The sequence below is a fragment of the Telmatherina bonti genome (assembly GCF_933228915.1).
Source record: "Telmatherina bonti genome assembly, chromosome: 14".
NCBI lineage: Eukaryota > Metazoa > Chordata > Actinopteri > Atheriniformes > Telmatherinidae > Telmatherina > Telmatherina bonti.
The window spans coordinates 38,652,926-38,674,800 of record NC_136612.1 but is presented as its reverse complement, the minus strand read 5'-3'; positions in this window follow the sequence as shown (position 1 = coordinate 38,674,800).

Sequence of the window (21,875 nt, the reverse complement as noted above, 5' to 3'; positions counted from 1 at the left end):
GATAAAGATGGCTTGTCTAAATGTGGATTCACATCATAAAAGAATACTTGGTTTGATGCATTTCAACAAAGCAATGTTGGATAGAATAGTAATGCGGAATTGCAACTTTTGTCTTTATTTAGCACATACTTTAAAATAAACAGTACTATTACAACAATTTCAAAAAAGTGTCTGTATTATTTTTTAAAATGTGACAACAAACTTTTAAAAACAATTAAAAGAACAAAGTAAAACGTAAAGGGATAAAAAGAACCTAAGAACAACCCAGACATGTACAAACAGTAGACAGGTCTATTCCAGGAAAATCCACCAGTCGTTCCATCTCATGGAGCTGAAACAAAAGAGGACACTTGCTTTACTTTTACTTAGATAGAGCTTGGGTGGATGAGCCAGTCAGCAATCAAGATCATAATAATAATATTGGATTTGTGATGTTGCACTTATAATGAATGACATACATACCGTTTTGGACATGGCAACCACTTAACTTTGAGCTCCCTTACCCTGAAATACAAACAATGGTGAAGTGATCCAGAAAGAAAAGCATGCTTGCTTGCAGTACAGCCCTACATTGATCTTTGTGCATGTGTTTTATGAAAGTTATGTTTTAATTTGGCTGTTTGTTATGTTCTATTCTGCTACGCAGTCATTTGACAGATGCTTTTATCCAAAGCAACTTACATGTGACAAGTGATCAATTAACCCAAGATGAGTGGGAGGAAGCCAGAGTACTTGGTGAGAACCCATGCATACACAGGAAGGCCACAATTCAAATCCATCCATCACCCATCCATCCTCTTAACAGCTTAGTCCAATTCAGGGTAGTGGAAAGCTAAAGTCTCTCCCAGCAACCACTGGGTGGGAGGCAGTCAACAGTCCATCACATGGCAAACACAGAGAGACAACAAACCAGACAGACTCACCCCTGGGCTAGTTTAGACAATGAACCTAACATGCATGTTTGGATGATGGGAGGAATCCGGAATACCCAGAGAAAGCCTGTGCACACATGGGGAGAACATGCAAACGCCACACAGAAAGGCCGCTGTTCGAACCTCTCCCAAGCCAAGGATCGAACCAGCGACCTCTTGCTGTGAAACGTCAGTGCTAACCACTGTTCCCACGTGTAGGCCATGAAGAATTTAATCATCACATCATTCATTAACATGATAAACCTTTTGGGTTCACTTTGCGACCTTGTTTGATGCCACCTAAACAAATAAAACAGAGGCAGATAATTATTTTAATGTCACATGCACATGCATGTTATGAAGTTCATACCAACAATATGCATCATGTATGATTCTGAAAAAGCCTTTTGCATCTTGTGCACAACACAAATATTTTGTTTTATTAGTTCAGAAACTATTAGGTGTACAGATGTTTTTAGATTATGCTAAAACAATCAAATGGATTCCACAGAGTTGTTTTTAGGTGTTATTTATGACATCTTACCTTTATGCTCAAGTTGAGGGGTGGGTAAGGCTGGAGGAGATGTAGAAGTTGGGGGAAACAGGCAAGGTGAGCACGAGGACGCAAGAGCCATGTCATGGGTTCCAGCTGAAGGATCTAGTGTACGGGCAGGGAAAAAGGGTATAATAGTGAAAACCACGATGGAGTGTAAAAACCAGAATGTGAAAAACAAACCATGCATATGTTGTCCCAGAAGCTGGAGAGGATTCTGAGACTGGTTGGGGTTGCAGTTCCAGACCAAGTGTACAATTTCATAAAGTAAATGAACTGCTAAGAGGTGGGGGCAATTTAGTTGATTTTCTTCTTTTACAAACTCTAAGATGTGCAAATAAAAAAAAATGATCAAAAATAATATCAAAATCAGGACATTGGGTAATAAATCTTTACAATGCACCTGACAAAGATCCATACCTGAAAGTGTCTGTTGGCTACATGCTGTTCTACAGGAGCATCCTGTGTAGGAGGGGTAGAACTAGAGAAGTGTCCCATCCTGTGTAGGAGGGGTAGAACTAGAGAAGTGTCCCATCCTGTGTAGGAGGGGTAGAACTAGAGAAGTGTCCCATCCTGTGTAGGAGGGGTAGAACTAGAGAAGTGTCCCATCCTGTGTAGGAGGGGTAGAACTAGAGAAGTGTCCCATTCTGTGTAGGAGGGGTAGAACTAGAGAAGTGTCCCATCCTGTGTAGGAGGGTTAGAACTAGAGAAGTGTCCCATCCTGTGTAGGAGGGGTAGAACTAGAGAAGTGTCCCATCCTGTGTAGGAGGGTTAGAACTAGAGAAGTGTCCCATCCTGTGTAGGAGGGTTAGAACTAGAGAAGTGTCCCATCCTGTGTAGGAGGGGTAGAACTAGAGAAGTGTCCCATCCTGTGTAGGAGGGGTAGAACTAGAGAAGTGTCCCATCCTGTGTAGGAGGGTTAGAACTAGAGAAGTGTCCCATCCTGTGTAGGAGGGGTAGAACTAGAGAAGTGTCCCATTCTGTGTAGGAGGGGTAGAACTAGAGAAGTGTCCCATCCTGTGTAGGAGGGTTAGAACTAGAGAAGTGTCCCATCCTGTGTAGGAGGGGTAGAACTAGAGAAGTGTCCCATCCTGTGTAGGAGGGTTAGAAATAGAGAAGTGTCCCATCCTGTGTAGGAGGGGTAGAACTAGAGAAGTGTCCCATTCTGTGTAGGAGGGGTAGAACTAGAGAAGTGTCCCATCCTGTGTAGGAGGGTTAGAACTAGAGAAGTGTCCCATCCTGTGTAGGAGGGGTAGAACTAGAGAAGTGTCCCATCCTGTGTAGGAGGGGTAGAACTAGAGAAGTGTCCCATCCTGTGTAGGAGGGTTAGAACTAGAGAAGTGTCCCATCCTGTGTAGGAGGGTTAGAACTAGAGAAGTGTCCCATCCTGTGTAGGAGGGTTAGAACTAGAGAAGTGTCCCATCCTGTGTAGGAGGGGTAGAACTAGAGAAGTGTCCCATCCTGTGTAGGAGGGTTAGAACTAGAGAAGTGTCCCATCCTGTTTAGGAGGGGTAGAACTAGAGAAGTGTCCCATCCTGTGTAGGAGGGGTAGAACTAGAGAAGTGTCCCATCCTGTGTAGGAGGGGTAGAACTAGAGAAGTGTCCCATCCTGTGTAGGAGGGTTAGAACTAGAGAAGTGTCCCATCCTGTGTAGGAGGGGTAGAACTAGAGAAGTGTCCCATCCTGTGTAGGAGGGGTAGAACTAGAGAAGTGTCCCATTCTGTGTAGGAGGGGTAGAACTAGAGAAGTGTCCCATCCTGTGTAGGAGGGGTAGAACTAGAGAAGTGTCCCATCCTGTGTAGGAGGGTTAGAACTAGAGAAGTGTCCCATCCTGTGTAGGAGGGTTAGAACTAGAGAAGTGTCCCATCCTGTGTAGGAGGGTTAGAACTAGAGAAGTGTCCCATCCTGTGTAGGAGGGTTAGAACTAGAGAAGTGTCCCATCCTGTGTAGGAGGGGTAGAACTAGAGAAGTGTCCCATCCTGTGTAGGAGGGGTAGAACTAGAGAAGTGTCCCATCCTGTGTAGGAGGGGTAGAACTAGAGAAGTGTCCCATCCTGTGTAGGAGGGGTAGAACTAGAGAAGTGTCCCATCCTGTGTAGGAGGGGTAGAACTAGAGAAGTGTCCCATCCTGTGTAGGAGGGGTAGAACTAGAGAAGTGTCCCATCCTGTGTAGGAGGGTTAGAACTAGAGAAGTGTCCCATCCTGTTTAGGAGGGGTAGAACTAGAGAAGTGTCCCATCCTGTGTAGGAGGGGTAGAACTAGAGAAGTGTCCCATCCTGTGTAGGAGGGGTAGAACTAGAGAAGTGTCCCATCCTGTGTAGGAGGGTTAGAACTAGAGAAGTGTCCCATCCTGTGTAGGAGGGGTAGAACTAGAGAAGTGTCCCATCCTGTGTAGGAGGGGTAGAACTAGAGAAGTGTCCCATCCTGTGTAGGAGGGGTAGAACTAGAGAAGTGTCCCATCCTGTGTAAGAGGAGTAGAACTAGAGAAGTGTCCCATCCTGTGTAGGAGGGTTAGAACTAGAGAAGTGTCCCATCCTGTGTAGGAGGGGTAGAACTAGAGAAGTGTCCCATCCTGTGTAGGAGGGGTAGAACTAGAGAAGTGTCCCATCCTGTGTAGGAGGGGTAGAACTAGAGAAGTGTCCCATCCTGTGTAGGAGGGGTAGAACTAGAGAAGTGTCCCATCCTGTGTAGGAGGGGTAGAACTAGAGAAGTGTCCCATCCTGTGTAGGAGGGTTAGAACTAGAGAAGTGTCCCATCCTGTGTAGGAGGGTTAGAACTAGAGAAGTGTCCCATCCTGTGTAGGAGGGGTAGAACTAGAGAAGTGTCCCATCCTGTGTAGGAGGGGTAGAACTAGAGAAGTGTCCCATCCTGTGTAGGAGGGGTAGAACTAGAGAAGTGTCCCATCCTGTGTAGGAGGGGTAGAACTAGAGAAGTGTCCCATCCTGTGTAGGAGGGGTAGAACTAGAGAAGTGTCCCATCCTGTGTAGGAGGGGTAGAACTAGAGAAGTGTCCCATCCTGTGTAGGAGGGGTAGAACTAGAGAAGTGTCCCATCCTGTGTAGGAGGGGTAGAACTAGAGAAGTGTCCCATCCTGTGTAGGAGGGGTAGAACTAGAGAAGTGTCCCATCCTGTGTAGGAGGGGTAGAACTAGAGAAGTGTCCCATCCTGTGTAGGAGGGGTAGAACTAGAGAAGTGTCCCATCCTGTGTAGGAGGGGTAGAACTAGAGAAGTGTCCCATCCTGTGTAGGAGGGGTAGAACTAGAGAAGTGTCCCATCCTGTGTAGGAGGGGTAGAACTAGAGAAGTGTCCCATAGATAAGTTTGTAAAGACTGGATCCGTCAGAGTGCTGACTCATTCGTCCCAACGTTTAGGCTCCTTTTAATAGAAATGATAAATGCAGTTTGTGCTGTGATCCTGCAACATCTGTCCTCCTTTTGCTAGAAGACAATTCCACTAGTGTGTATTGTACAGCTGTAAACCAAACAGGCCTCTTCAGGCTGCACAGTGTCTGCACTGATGCAACAACAGTCGCTAATTCATTCATACACATGGTATATACTGTACGTCTCAGATATGCCTGTATGAGTTCATTATTAAGACCCAAACATCCAAAAACAAGCAACCAGACTGTCAGTAATTACAAGTGAGCACTCCTGCTTAGCTGCATTGATGTAGCCAAAATGCACGTTAGATCTAGATAGGTGCATTTCGAGTCTATACAGATCTACGTAGAGCCTACAGATGTTACGGCATCACCTTCCTGACGCACACACTGTGCAAGTATAAACAAGCTTTTAAGCTAAGCAGCATATTCAGGAACATTGTGCCTGTGTACTTAGCGCTGTCGAGTGGTTTGAAAGGGTGGATGTGCAAAATGTTCATTTAAATTAATTTTTAAAAAAAAAAGCTCTTCACACTTTCATTAACATACTGAAGAAATGAAGGTATAGTACATACAGACTACACACTTCCACACACTTATTGCTCTTTTGCAAGCAGAGGTCTCACCTGTGTGGTGAACTGGTGGACTGTACATCTTAGCAGAATACAATGGGGTGGGGGGTTAGAAAAGATAGTATCCATACAGTTACAGGCTTATTTAGAGTCCAATAAGGCTTTAGAAAGATTTCAGTCTGTTTTTAAACCTCTCCACAGGACTGAAACTGCACTTTAAGAGTTTTTAATGACCTCTTGTTAGCAGCTGACTGTGGAAGTCCTGCTGTCTGGATTCCTTTAGACCTGACTGCAGCCTTCGACACAGTTGATCACCAGATCCTCCGGTCATGCTTGGAGCACTGTGTCGGTATCAGAGGACCAGTCCTTCGCTGGTTCCCGTCTTACTTATCAGATTGGTCATTTAGTGTGAATCTTGGAGAGTTTTCCTCAGCTGCAGCCCCTCTCAGTTATGGGGTCCCACAGGGGTCTATTTTAGGTCCGTTTCTTTTCTCCCTTTATATGTTGCCCCTGGGTTCTATTATTCAGAAGTACAACACTGCTTATCATTGCTTTGCTGACGATGTCCAGATCTACTTCCCCCTGAAACCACAGGGGGATTCTCTGAAGAAGCTCCTCAGCTGCTTACAGGATCTAACGTTTACGCTCAAAATGGCTCCGCTCACCTCCATCCCACACAGGTTGTGTCGGTTGCTTACGGCTGGCCGAAAAAATAGCTGAACTGGAGTTACGGATATGAAATCTGCATTGGATCCAAGAAGCTGAGAGCCTGATGGACACCATTATCATCCGCGATCCAGAACTGGATGTCTCTGCGCCCTGCCGTCCAGCTGTGGATGCCGGAGCAGTGTTACGCGACAAGGCTCATATTGACGGCCATTCTGCCGCTGGGACCCTTCCACGGTTCACTGATCCAGAGACCTGGTTGCATCTCGGAGCTAAACCAAAGATCCCGGTCAAGTCCACACCGAGCCAACAGGAGCCCAGTTCCATGACGCAAAGAGGAAGGCATCGCTCCAGCACACCTCCACCAAACAACATCCCCTGTTACAACAGGTTTAACGTTCTCAGTCTTGCAGATATCCCCCCTTAAGCGACAATTCTCAGTCCAGCAGCTCACCGGTACCACGGTGCTTCCCCCCCCCTCCCCCCCGTGACGGAGTTCCGCAGCAAGGCTCGCAAGTCCATGCCGTCCTTTATCCCGGCTCCAAAACAGACCACCACCCGCCGTGCTGCCCGACCCACTACATCCCCACCACCACCTCAGGTAAAGCCTCCGTCACTCTCCTCTCCAATGACTCTGATAAGTGGAGACTCAGTCGTGAGAAACGTAAGATTGCGCTCCATAGTTAGAAACGTGGCGATAGATATACCAGGGATCGTAGTCAGATGCATTCCAGGTTCCAGAGCAGGCCACATTGAATCTTACTTAAAACTGCTGGCTGAGGATAAACGTAAATACAGCAAGATTATTCTTCATGTTGGGGTAAATGACACCCGGTTACACCAATCAGAGATCACCAAAGTAAATGTTGCCTCAGTGTGTGACTTTGCTAAAACCATGTCAGACTCTGTAGTTTTCTCCGGACCCCTGCCAGACCTGACCAGCGATGACATGTTTAGCCGTCTGTCATCCTTTAACTGCTGGCTGTCCAGGTGGTGCCCAGAACAAAATGTGGGCTTTATAGATAACTGGAAAAGCTTCTGGGGAAAACCTGGTCTTATTAGGAGAGACGGGATTCATCCCACAGTGGATGGAGCAGCTCTCGTTTCTAGGAACATGGATCCTTTTATTAGTCAGTTAAACCCATGACTGTTCAGGACTGAGACTAGGAAGCAGAGTTGTAGTCTCACATGCTTTTCTGTAATCTCACCCCTGTCGCCCCCCCTCCCCAAAACCCATAATGATGGTATCTGCCCATCCCCCCCCCCCCCCCCCCCAAAACCCATAATGATGCTGTCTCATGTGTTTTTCATGTTCCCAGAACTACAGGTCGAGGAGGAGGTGTGGCAGCTATCTTTAAATCAGAACTATTGATTAGTCCTAAACATAAAAATAGTTCCAATAGCTTTGAACACCTGACTCTTAGTCTATCCCACCCAAGATGGAAATGAGAGAAGCCACTTCTCCTAGTAGTAGTCTACCGTCCACCTGGATCTTCCTCACAGTTCCTAACTGACTTCTCAGACTTCTTGCATTCGACACTATTGATCACAATATTCTGCTACAGAGGCTGGAACATGTTATTGGGATTAAAGGGACCGCATTAGACTGGTTCCAGTCAGATTTATCTGATAGATTTCAGTTTGTAAATGTAAATGATGAGTCTTCCTCACACACCAGGGTATGTCATGGAGTTCCTCAGGGTTCTGTACTTGGACCAATACTTTTCACATTATACATGCTTCCCTTAGGAAATATCACCAGGCAGCATGGTATAAATTTTCATTGCTATGTGGATGACACTCAAATCTACCTCTCCATGAAGCCAGATGAAACCAATCAGTTTCTTAGATTACAAAGATGTCTCACAGACATCAAGACTCTGTATTTTTCTCTGTATTTTCGGACCGCGTCTTCCTGGCACGGCCCGGAGTTACATGACCTTTTTTTTGCCCTCGACCCCCTATGATCCTATTGTATCTCTATTGTAAGGCAGCGCTGGTATAATAGCTGCATGGCCTAAGCTTAAGCTCGGTTCTGTATTGCTCTTTTGTCATGAATGTTACATGTCTGGGGTTCCCTGGGGATTATAATGTGTCCGTAGAGGGATGGGGTTTGGTGGGAATGGGTGGGGTAGGAATAGGGTCCATGGCAGAGGGATCCTCCCTCTGGCTCTGTCTCCTCCCGTTGGCGTCGGTCTTGGCTTGGTTGGTGGCACCGGGCCCCCGCCCTGGATGGATGTCTGGGTGGGAACCGGGGATGGGGGGACAACCGGGGTGCTGCCTCCTGCAGCACCTGGCGGGCCGGGACTTGCCCTTCTGCCCTGGGGCTGTCCCGGTGAGGTGGGGGCACCTACTGTGGCCGGCTGAGAAGTTGGTCGCCCAGGGGAGGAGTCCTTCTCCCCCGGTTGTGCCCCTCCCCATGCCCCCCTCCTCTTCCACCACCCGACATCATACATACAGCATATAGGGCATGGTGGGGGGGTGAAGTCGGTGGTCCTGGGAACCCTAAGGGGCATTTTCCGATGGACCCCGGCGACCACCTGCCCCACTAAATTTTAATTACAACATAGACACCAATATACATTTAGGGTTTGGAGGGGAGGGGCGCCTTGGCCGTGGGGGGTGGAGCTACAGCGGTGGCCCTTCACCCTCCCCTCCCATTGGGGTCTTTCTCCCCCTGATTTTATTTACAACTTAGACACTATTACATTTACACAAGCAGCACACACACTTAACACACACACACAAAGGCAGCTATATTCATGAGATGTCTCCCATGACAGAGTAAATCTGTCTGGCAGAAATACGGCGCGAAGATTGTCGTTCTGTCTGCTGAGATGCTGGACAGGACAGGTTAAAATTAAAAAAAAAAAAAAAAGGATAAAGATTGTACCAGGAAGTTATTAAACTATGCCTAGGTCCTGTTGTATCCTCGGACTGAGCTCTAAGTAGCTCAGCGGACTGGGGGGTCCTATGGTGGCAATTTGAAGGAGTCCAATTGTTTTCTTGGTTAAAAAGTGGGATTGTAAAGAACGTGTGTGGTGTAGGATGGGCTGTGTGCATGTTTGAGCTTGGATGCTCATAAGAGATTGAGCTGCATTAAGACCATGAACTCTGGTCGCCTTACTGTAGGCTGCAATACGTTACCCATGATGCACTGCTTTTGTTAACACCGCAAGGTAGCCAGCAGTTCTTGGAGTCATGTTCCTCTGTGTGTGTGTCAGGGGGTCTGATTTGTTCCCTGTTTTTGGAAGAGTGTAGAGAGATTGGAGTTAGTTATTTAGTGGATTTTAGGTCAAAGGTGGTCTGGATGTGGTCCCAGTCTGCTGCAGTGGTCCAGCCTGGCAGCCAGGGGTTTGATGTTGATGGCATCTCTGAAGTGTCTGCTCCATATCCATGCTCCTCAGGAACCTTGGAATAGGTGGTGTTGTTCTGTCTGCTAGGGGAGCTCCTCCTTTCTACCCTGTGTTTGTGTCATGGTTGTGTCTGGATGTATTGGGGGCGTGGTTTCAGGTATTGCGGTCTTCTGATTGGTCCAAAACCAGGAAGTGAAATGGTAGTGATGTTTTTTGTCTTCTTTGAGAGGTAATTTAGATTTTTGTGTTTAATGTAGTGTAATGTAAGGGTTTTCATCAGTTTCTTTACTAATGCTGATTTCTACAGGAGTTATTGTGGTCATTTATTCAGGTTTGGGTGTAGTTTTCTGTCCTCCTGGCTCTGATCGTCGTTGTGTAGGGGGTGTGGCTGCGAAGTGCTGTCGTCTGGAACCGTCAGCCAGGTCTCTGTGTCCAGGTAGATGATCTGCTGTTGTCAAGCTGAGACATAGAATCTCTGCTCTGTGGAAACAAAATGTCCTGATTCCCAGTGACTGACTGATCAATGTGTCAAGTTTTGTCTGATAAGTAAAGATCTAAACTAGTCGTATGGTAGTTCTACATGAGCCAGTGTGGTGAGAGCTTAACGTAGACCATGACAACACTCCACACTGTTTTAATATACGATTTACAAATACGACAGCAGGATTAGGATGAGGAAATCAAAGTGTGTTTGCGAGGGGGTGTCTTTATTCCCCCAGTAGCCTGTGTCCTGGTTGCAGGAATCTGGTTGTGTCGGGGGGTGCTTTCCAGTGTTGAAGGTCCTGGGTCTGGAAGACAAGCAGAGGGGATGTCTTCTGTGGTTTTTAAAGGTAGCTTAGAGTTTTATTTTATTAAAATGTTCCCCTTCTGGTGTTGGGTGTAGTTATCTTGTAGATTTCCAATCTTCTGGCTCTGATCTTTGTTGTGTTTTGGGGGCATGGCTACGAAGTGATGTCTTCTGGAACCACGAGTGATGTCTCAGTGTTCCAGTAGATAGTCTGTCCCTGTTAGGCTGATCCATCACTGTGAGATGAAACCCCAATTCTGTGGCATGCCACCAGGGGTTGGGGGGAATGTGTGGAGGGATGAGATCTGGTTAGGGGAGGGGGACAGTCTAGAATGGACGATGTGTCAGGTTATGTGCTGTGATGGAGCATTGCTTGGTGGGAGGTGTTTTTTATTTCAATTTTGTCTGAATAGCACTACCATGAAGAGAAACTACCCAAAACCTCAGTCGCCAGTGCTACTCAAGTAAAAACACAATTAGACTAAGCGATTGAAACAAACAAGTTTTTAACAAAATATATTTCTGAGATTTTATTGGATCGTCACACAGAATGTCTTATTACCTTAAAAGTCAGACATTTTAGGACATCAGTCAGAGAAAATGGATTACATCTTCATTTCAGTGACTGTTCAACATAAAGCCTTCATATCTGATTTTTACTTTCCTTTTGTATTAAGAATGACATATTTCATACACATGTATAATGTCAAGAGAATTATAGTACAGTATATCTCACTTGTCATAGTTTAAAATTTGTTCAGTTAACATGTTAGCAATGTTGAGGTTTCTTCCAAGGATCTGTGCAGAACCCCCCCCCCCCCCCCTCTCCCCACTGGCTGTTGACTTTTTCTTTATCTTTTTTAATATTTTGCTTTAATGGCTGCTGGGCACCACAAATTTTGCATATCTTGCATGCAACACGGATTTGTTGCATGCAAGATATGCATTTCTTCAGTGTCGACCCCGGCATTCTGGCTGGACATGAAAAAAAGACAAAAACAAAACAAACTTTAGCTTTATAATAAATACAGATTATACTATAGACATTTCAATTGTCCTCATATAATTATATAATATAATTAATTACCTTTCCCAGACTATTCGTTTATTTATTCATTCATTCATTTTTGTTGATTTACCATTGGAAGTTCTCCTACATCGTTTTCATGGAGCCTGACCCGTTGGTGAATCTGGAGATGACGCCATTGTTAAAACTGATCTTTTCTTGCTAACATTAGCTTTGATTAATCACTCAGTTTTAACAAAGGCAGAAGTACTCGCGTCAAAATCAAAGTAAAAGAAAAATCAAAGTAAACATTTTATTGTTCTATTTTGTTATTACTTTAGCGACCTATATATCATGTATTTTATTTACGTAAAAAATAAAGTAAATACGTTCGAAGACAACAGAAGAAAAATCCACTGTCGGTAGTATCACGTGACATCCGGCTAAACGTATTCTGTTTAGAAAAAAAAATCTCAACAACTCAGTGAATATGGTATTCACTCACAAAAAGTGCAAATTAAGTTAAACGTCTAAAAACTGATGACTGTTTGTGTGTAGTTCTAAATATTTCCACTAAAAATAAATGGGGGGAATGCGGAACGAAACGTCACGTGATCGAAACGCCTGCTCAGGATTCCGTAAGAAATGTACAAATTTCCATGTGTTACTATTCATATGCATTTCTACGAATGATTTGTGAGAACTAGTCCTGCCCTTGGACTAGTTCTTTGAATTCTTTTTAATATCCAATAAGAAACTGTTGCTGACGTTAGTCTCCCACGAGTTATTTTATATTATATTACTAGACCCTAATAGGAAACTGTTATTTAAGCTAATTTCTTACTAGAGTTATTTAATAAAACCCCTTCAGAGAATATTGCCGGAGCCTATCTCTTACTCGTTAGGGGGTGGGGGGCAGACTCTCACCCTGGCCCCCCGGGGATAGTCTCTCACACTGATCCCCTACAAAAAGGTCCCAACTATTACCCTAACTAAAACGGTTCTTTGTACCCTCCGAGCTTAGTCTAGTTTTTCGCTGCCAGGGGTCGGAAGGTTATAAGAACAGCATAATAGTTCCAGACCTCCTGCCTCTGCTGGCGTCTGGGTAAAGGGGCTTACCTGGAGAGTTTGAGGACTCCTTCCCGCTTTCTTGTCCTTAAACTTTAAGAATGAAGAAGCTAACTTTTTGTTGGGAGGTTAAGGTTATAACGTAACGCTTACCCCTTTTATTGAAGTTTTTCAGGTTATAACAATGAGATTAATACAAACAAAGAATAATAAAGAAAATTCCCCTTAGGGTTTAACCCATACTAAATGTTGTTCAATTTATCTGTAAGGAAATATCTTCCTCATTCAGAGAGAAATACTAAAATGTGATATTTCTTTATTCAGAATAGTCTCCATAGAGGCACAAACCAAGTGTAAGTTATCCTCACCAAGGACTAAAATTCCCAAAAGGGTTTTTTTCTCTATATGCTGTCTTCCTCTACAAGAAAGAATAATTTTCCTTTTCAAAAATATTCCTTTTCCTGGCAGGTTTAAATCCCAGAAGGATATTTTTTCTATATGATCTGTTTTCCTCTACAAAAAGAAATAATTTTTCTTTCCAGAAAATGCATCCCAAAAGGGTTTCTTTTTTTCTATAAAGTTCTAAACTTCCTCTTCAAGAGAGACAATCCCTCTTTTAGAAGAATTCTGTTTCTTGGCAGGTCTAAATCTCAAGAGTTTTTTCTTTCTTTTCCTCAATACTACTATATCTTCCTTTTCAGAAAAAATGCTCTTTCCGCCCGGAAAGAACTATCTTTTCTGCAGGGCTAAATCTCCAGAGAGTATTTTTTTGTTAAAATTCTATCTTCCTTTTCAGAAAGACCACTCTTTCCATCTGGAAAGAACTATATTTTCTGCAGGACTAAAATCTCCAAAGAGTTACAGATTCCACACAATGATAAGTTCTCCACGGTCGTTTCCAATTCGGTCCAATTTCTTCAAAGTGACGCGTTGGAGCCGCAGCGGAGCTGCAAAAGCCCTCGCTCCGTCTTTGTCCACGGTTTTTATATTTAACTTTAAACTCCACCTTATAGAACACACATACATTTCTCATTTACTGTAATACAAATTATTACACACAAAACTAGTAGTCCCCTCCTTCCAGAAGCATGCATCCTCTGAAAGGGAGGGGGAACAGTTACACAAAGAAGCTCTGTTTTAATGAGCTAAGAAGCCTTCCGTTCCAGGTGGTTCAGGCCTCCGCCGAGGCAGGTTCTGGAGAGATATGGTGTTGGTCTTCACAACAATTATGGCATACAGGAAGTCCTTGTGAATCTTCCATCTTCTTCCAGCCCAAGCTGAGAAACCGGGAGGAGAGTTCCTGCCGGTGGCTGACATTATGAAATTTTCTTTTTTTAAAACAATTAGAAACTGGTTTCAGGCTGAGAAAGAGTCCCTGTTATGGTGTTAGGCATTTGAAACTTCATAAAACATGTGAAGTCTAGATGCAGCTTCTTATCTTAAAGTAAGAGCGCTGCAGAGAGGAGAGGTGAATAGGGATGAATTCTCACCTACTAACTCTTTAAACACACCGTCTATAATACTGCTCTACAAACCTTTATATGTTAAATATAATTTCACAAGAATTACTACTACTAAAAACAAAAGGTTGATAAAAGTTTACTACAGTTAATTAAACTATTGTATTACAAACAGCATAAAACATCTCTGTTTTCCTCTCCACTCTGCCATCCAAGGTCAACTACGAGGGGAGATTCCTCTCGCCTCCCCCCACAGCTGCATACGGGGCCTGGAGAGGGAGGGGGTCCCGCTCTCACCACTGCTCCACAATCTACTAACATGAATTTACAAAGCTATAGAAGTCACTAAAAAGGGTCATAATAAAACTAATCAACACTGCGTTACAAAGAAAATACACATAGTGTTAAAGCTTGTGATAATCATCTAAAAACATGTGAATATATGATTTCAGAGTTACTCTTTTAGGGTCAGAAGGTCGGAGGGGAAGCTCCTGACACAATCTCCTGGTTGGCCTTTCAACAATCCGTGCTGCAACTGGAAACCAGTGAAGAGCGATTAGCAGCGGAGTGACATGAACCAGTTTGGGTTGGTTGAAGACCAGACGTGCTGCTGGTTCTGGATCATCTGCAGAGGTTTAACCAGCATGCAGGCAGACCTGCCAGTAGGGAACTGCAGTAATCAATGTGTGAAAGACCAGAACCTGAACCAGAAGCTGAGTCGTGTGTTCTGTCAGGTACGTCTGATTCTCTTGATGTTGTAGAGAGCATATCGGCAGGTACGGGCAACCGAGGCAACATGGACCTTAAAGGTCAGCTGGTCATCCACCATGACACCTAGATTCCAGGCAGCAGACGTAGGAACAAGTGTGATAGAGTGGAGCTTCACACATATCTGTGGAGGTAAGGAAGGATTGGCTGGACAGACAATGAGCTCTGTCTTGGACAGATGGAGCTGAAGGTGGCGATCCTTCGCCATGCAGAGATATCAGCAAGACAAGCTGATATTCTCAGTGAAACGTTGTGTTGTCTGGTGGGAAGGAGAGGAAAAGCTGAGTGTCATCTGCATAGCAGTGGTAGGAGAAGCCATGAGAGCTTCTAACTGCACCGAGTGAGGAGGTGTATGGTGGAAAGAGAAGAGGGCCGAGCACCGATCCCTGAGGCTCCCCTGTTTTCATGTGATCTGGACATTTCTCCTCACCAGGATACTCTGAAGGATCTTCCTGAGAGGTAGGACGTGGACCACGAGAGGACAGATCCAGAGATGCCGAGCTCAGAGAGTGGAGAGGAGAATCTGATGGTTGGCTGGGTCACAAGCAGCATACAGGTCCAGCAGGACCAGGACTGACCGGTGGATCTGGTCCAGCAGGACCAGGACCGACCGGTGGATCTGGTCCATCAGGACCAGGACTGACAGGTGGATCTGGTCCAGCAGGACCAGGACTGACCGGTGGATCTGATCCAGCAGGACCAGGACCGACAGGTGGATCTGGTCCAGCAGGACCAGGACTGACCGGTGGATCTGATCCAGCAGGACCAGGACCGACAGGTGGATCTGGTCCAGCAGGACCAGGACCGACCGGTGGATCTGGTCCATCAGGACCAGGACTGACAGGTGGATCTGGTCCAGCAGGAGGGAACCAGTAGCAGACAGGAGAGCAGTTCCAGTGGAATGACCTCGCCTAAAGCCAGACTGATGTGGATCTAACTGGTTTCTATCATGGAGGAACTGGGAGACTGAAGACGACCCGCTCCAGTAGTGTGGACATGAACGGCACCAGTGGGACCAGCCGGTAGTTTCCAACCTGGACTGGGTTGAGTGTGGGTTTCTTCAGCAGCGGGGTGACCCGAGCTTGCTGGAAGACAGAGGGAAAGACAGCGGATTCCAGAGAGGAGATGATAATATGGGTCACTGCAGATTGATTGGAGGTAAAATGCTCTGCAGGATGTCGGTAGGGACCGGATCCAGAGGACAGCTAGTGGCTTTAGAGTTGACTAGAAGTTTAGAGACTTGGTCCTCATTCAGAGGGCAGAAAGAGCAAAGTGAGGCACCACTAGCTGGATGTGGTGGACTGAGCTGGTCAGGCTCAGAGAAGTGATTCCTGATGGTAGCAACCTTTTCAGTAAAACAGGAAGCCAACATGTCTGCAGTCAGCGTGGCGGGAGGCTGAGCAGCTGCTGGAGAAAGAAGACAGTTAAAGGCCATGAACAGCTGCCGTGTGTTGGGAGCATTGTGGATCTGCTTCTGATAGAAGTCTATGTTGGCAGCCGTCAGGCTGGATGTGAAGACTGAGAGGTTCTGCTGGGACTCTGACAAGTCAGGGACTTCTTTTCTTTCTGCTGGCCTGAGACCTGCTCTGTGACGTCTCAGTGAGCCATGGACTGGGTTAAAACTTATAATAACTGTGTAAACATAAAGAACACACCAGTGATATCTAATGTGCAGCAGTCGCAATGCAGGAAAAAAATTACACCAGTCCTAAAGGGAAGGAACGGCTAAAGCTCATTTTCTGTCCCCCCTACTTTAAGAGTGACCTTAACACCTTAACAACCTGTGACCTTCTAATCCACAGCTCCAGAAGACTTAGTAGCACCCTGGCAGTATCTTTTTTTTTTTTTTCGCTCTCGACCTGTTGATCAACTGAAAAGGATCGTAAACAGAAACACACACAATTTCTTTTAATTTCTGGTCTTACAGCGCCATCTAGTGATGATGAAAGGGATCACTTATTTTAGGTACTACTAATAGATAATATTAAGGTATAACCAAGGCTAACTCTTTCTTCTTTTATATAAGTTACAAATAGTCTTAGCTGATACTAACTATGCTGATTTAGTTAACAATAAACAAACGTTGATGGTTGCGCCATGCAGCTGGAAACAATTTGACACAGTATGAAAGGAAGCAGGAGGAGCGACTAGAGGAACACGTCTCAGCAGGAGGAGCGACTAGAGGAACACGTCTCTCAGCAGGAGGAGCGACTAGAGGAACACGTCTCTCAGCAGGAGGAGCGACTAGAGGAACACGTCTCAGCAGGAGGAGCGACTAGAGGAACACGTCTCTCAGCAGGAGGAGCGACTAGAGGAACACGTCTCAGCAGGAGGAGCGACTAGAGGAACACGTCTCAGCAGGAGGAGCGACAGGAGGAACACGTCTCAGCAGGAGGAGCGACTAGAGGAACACGTCTCAGCAGGAGGAGCGACTAGAGGAACACGTCTCAGCAGGAGGACCGACTAGAGGAACACGTCTCTCAGCAGGAGGAGCGACTAGAGGAGCACGTCTCTCAGCAGGAGGAGCGACTAGAGGAACACGTCTCTCAGCAGGAGGAGCGACTAGAGGAACACGTCTCTCAGCAGGAGGAGCGACTAGAGGAACACGTCTCAGCAGGAGGAGCGACTAGAGGAACACGTCTCTCAGCAGGAGGAGCGACTAGAGGAACACGTCTCTCAGCAGGAGGAGCGACTAGAGGAACACGTCTCTCAGCAGGAGGAGCGACTAGAGGAACACGTCTCAGCAGGAGGAGCGACTAGAGGAACACGTCTCAGCAGGAGGAGCGACTAGAGGAACACATCTCTCAGCAGGAGGAGCGACTAGAGGAACACATCTCTCAGCAGGAGGAGCGACTAGAGGAACACATCTCTCAGCAGGAGGAGCGACTACAGGAACACGTCTCTCAGCAGGAGGAGCGACTAGAGGAACACGTCTCTCAGCAGGAGGAGCGACTAGAGGAACACGTCTCAGCAGGAGGAGCGACTAGAGGAACACGTCTCAGCAGGAGGAGCGACTAGAGGAGCACGTCTCTCAGCACGAGGAGCGACTAGAGGAGCACGTCTGTCAGCAGGAGGAGCGACTAGAGGAGCACGTCTCTCAGCAGGAGGAGCGACTAGAGGAACACATCTCTCAGCAGGAGGAGCGACTAGAGGAACACATCTCTCAGCAGGAGGAGCGACTAGAGGAACACGTCTCAGCAGGAGGAGCGACTAGAGGAACACGTCTCTCAGCAGGAGGAGCGACTAGAGGAACACGTCTCTCAGCAGGAGTAGCGACTAGAGGAACACGTCTCTCAGCAGGAGGAGCGACTAGAGGAGCACGTCTCTCAGCAGGAGGAGCGACTAGAGGAAAACGTCTCTCAGTAGGAGCGACTAGAGGAGCACGTCTCTCAGCAGGAGGAGCGACTAGAGGAAAACGTCTCTCAGTAGGAGCGACTAGAGGAGCACGTCTCTCAGCAGGAGGAGCGACTAGAGGAAAACGTCTCTCAGTAGGAGCGACTAGAGGAACACGTCTCTCAGCAGGAGGAGCGACTAGAGGAACACGTCTCTCAGCAGGAGGAGCGACTAGAGGAACACGTCTCTCTGCAGGAGGAGCGACAGGAGGAACACGTCTCTCAGCAGGAGGAGCGACTAGAGGAACACGTCTCTCAGCAGAAGGAGCGACTAGAGGAACACGTCTCAGCAGGAGGAGCGACTAGAGGAACACGTCTCTCAGCAGGAGGAGCGACTACAGGAACACGTCTCTCAGCAGGAGGAGCGACTAGAGGAACACGTCTCTCAGCAGGAGGAGCGACTAGAGGAACACGTCTCTCAGCAGGAGGAGCGACTAGAGGAACACGTCTCTCAGCAGGAGGAGCGACTAGAGGAACACGTCTCTCAGCAGGAGGAGCGACAGGAGGAACACGTCTCTCAGCAGGAGCGACTAGAGGAGCACGTCTCTCAGCAGGAGGAGCGACTAGAGGAACACGTCTCTCAGCAGGAGGAGCGACTAGAGGAACACGTCTCTCAGCAGGAGGAGCGACTAGAGGAACACATCTCTCAGCAGGAGGAGCGACTGGAGGAACACGTCTCTCAGCAGGAGGAGCGACTAGAGGAACACGTCTCTCAGCAGGAGGAGCGACTGGAGGAACACGTCTCTCAGCAGGAGGAGCGACTAGAGGAACACGTCTCTCAGCAGGAGGAGCGACTAGAGGAACACGTCTCTCAGCAGGAGGAGCGACTAGAGGAACACGTCTCTCTGCAGGAGGAGCGACAGGAGGAACACGTCTCACCAGGAGGAGCGACTAGAGGAACACGTCTCTCAGCAGGAGGAGCGACTAGAGGAACACGTCTCTCAGCAGGAGGAGCGACTAGAGGAACACGTCTCTCTGCAGGAGGAGCGACTAGAGGAACACGTCTCAGCAGGAGGAGCGACTAGAGGAACACGTCTCTCAGCAGGAGGAGCGACTACAGGAACACGTCTCTCAGCAGGAGGAGCGACTAGAGGAACACGTCTCTCTGCAGGAGGAGCGACTAGAGGAACACGTCTCTCAGCAGGAGGAGCGACTAGAGGAACACGTCTCTCAGCAGGAGGAGCGACTAGAGGAACACGTCTCTCAGCAGGAGGAGCGACTAGAGGAGTACGTCTCTCAGCAGGAGGAGCGACTAGAGGAACACGTCTCTCAGCAGGAGGAGCGACTACAGGAACACGTCTCTCAGCAGGAGGAGCGACTAGAGGAACACGTCTCTCAGCAGGAGGAGCGACTAGAGGAGCACGTCTCTCAGGAGGAGGAGCGACTAGAGGAACACGTCTCTCAGCAGGAGGAGCGACTAGAGGAACACGTCTCTCAGCAGGAGGAGCGACAGGAGGAACACGTCTCTCAGCAGGAGCGACTAGAGGAGCACGTCTCTCAGCAGGAGGAGCGACTAGAGGAACACGTCTCTCAGCAGGAGGAGCGACTAGAGGAACACGTCTCTCAGCAGGAGGAGCGACTAGAGGAACACATCTCTCAGCAGGAGGAGCGACTGGAGGAACACGTCTCTCAGCAGGAGGAGCGACTAGAGGAACACGTCTCTCAGCAGGAGGAGCGACTGGAGGAACACGTCTCTCAGCAGGAGGAGCGACTAGAGGAACACGTCTCTCAGCAGGAGGAGCGACTAGAGGAACACGTCTCTCAGCAGGAGGAGCGACAGGAGGAACACGTCTCACCAGGAGGAGCGACTAGAGGAACACGTCTCTCAGCAGGAGGAGCGACTAGAGGAACACGTCTCTCAGCAGGAGGAGCGACTAGAGGAACACGTCTCTCTGCAGGAGGAGCGACAGGAGGAACACGTCTCAGCAGGAGGAGCGACTAGAGGAACACGTCTCTCAGCAGGAGGAGCGACTACAGGAACACGTCTCTCAGCAGGAGGAGCGACTAGAGGAACACGTCTCTCTGCAGGAGGAGCGACTAGAGGAACACGTCTCTCAGCAGGAGGAGCGACTAGAGGAACACGTCTCTCAGCAGGAGGAGCGACTAGAGGAACACGTCTCTCAGCAGGAGGAGCGACTAGAGGAGTACGTCTCTCAGCAGGAGGAGCGACTAGAGGAACACGTCTCTCAGCAGGAGGAGCGACTACAGGAACACGTCTCTCAGCAGGAGGAGCGACTAGAGGAACACGTCTCTCAGCAGGAGGAGCGACTAGAGGAGCACGTCTCTCAGGAGGAGGAGCGACTAGAGGAACACGTCTCTCAGCAGGAGGAGCGACTAGAGGAACACGTCTCTCAGCAGGAGGAGCGACTAGAGGAACACGTCTCTCAGCAGAAGGAGCGACTAGAGGAACACGTCTCTCAGCAGGAGGAGCGACTACAGGAACACGTCTCTCAGCAGGAGGAGCGACTAGAGGAACACGTCTCTCAGCAGGAGGAGCGACTACAGGAACACGTCTCTCAGCAGGAGGAGCGACTAGAGGAACACGTCTCTCAGCAGGAGGAGCGACTAGAGGAGCACGTCTCTCAGCAGGAGGAGCGACAGGAGGAACACGTCTCTCAGCAGGAGGAGCGACTAGAGGAACACGTCTCTCAGGAGGAGGAGCGACTAGAGGAACACGTCTCTCAGCAGGAGGAGCGACTAGAGGAACACGTCTCTCAGCAGGAGGAGCGACAGGAGGAACACGTCTCTCAGCAGGAGGAGCGACTAGAGGAACACGTCTCTCAGCAGAAGGAGCGACTAGAGGAACACGTCTCAGCAGGAGGAGCGACTAGAGGAACACGTCTCTCAGCAGGAGGAGCGACTACAGGAACACGTCTCTCAGCAGGAGGAGCGACTAGAGGAACACGTCTCTCAGCAGGAGGAGCGACTAGAGGAACACGTCTCTCAGCAGGAGGAGCGACTAGAGGAACACGTCTCTCAGCAGGAGGTGCGACTAGAGGAACACGTCTCTCAGCAGGAGGACCGACTAGAGGAACACGTCTCTCAGCAGGAGGAGCGACTAGAGGAACACGTCTCTCAGGAGGAGGAGCAACTAGAGGAACACGGCTCTCAGGAGGAGGAACGACTAGAGGAACACGTCTCTCAGCAGGAGGAACGACTAGAGGAACACGTCTCTCAGCAGGAGGACCGACTAGAGGAACACGTCTCTCAGCAGGAGGACCGACTAGAGGAACACGTCTCTCAGCAGGAGGAGCGACTAGAGGAACACGTCTCTCAGGAGGAGGAGCAACTAGAGGAACACGGCTCTCAGGAGGAGGAACGACTAGAGGAACACGTCTCTCAGCAGGAGGACCGACTAGAGGAACACGTCTCTCAGCAGGAGGAGCGACAGGAGGAACACGTCTCTCAGGAGGAGGAGCGACTAGAGGAACACGTCCCTCAGCAGGAGGAGCAACTAGAGGAACACGTCCCTCAGCAGGAGGAGCAACTAGAGGAACACGGCTCTCAGGAGGAGGAACGACTAGAGGAACACGTCTCTCAGCAGGAGGAACGACTAGAGGAACACGTCTCTCAGCAGGAGGACCGACTAGAGGAACACGGCTCTCAGGAGGAGGAACGACTAGAGGAACACGTCTCTCAGCAGGAGGAACGACTAGAGGAACACGTCTCTCAGCAGGAGGAACGACTAGAGGAACACGTCTCAGCAGGAGGACCGACTAGAGGAACACGTCTCTCAGCAGGAGGACCGACTAGAGGAACACGTCTCTCAGCAGGAGGACCGACTAGAGGAACACGTCTCTCAGGAGGAGGACCGACTAGAGGAACACGTCTCTCAGGAGGAGGAGTTTTGACTGGTCATGTACCTATACATGTTTGTGTCATACCCCCTCCCACCTGCAGGCGTCCTCATATAAATGGCTCCTTCTGAGTCGTATGTCTGACCCAGTCATCTGTCA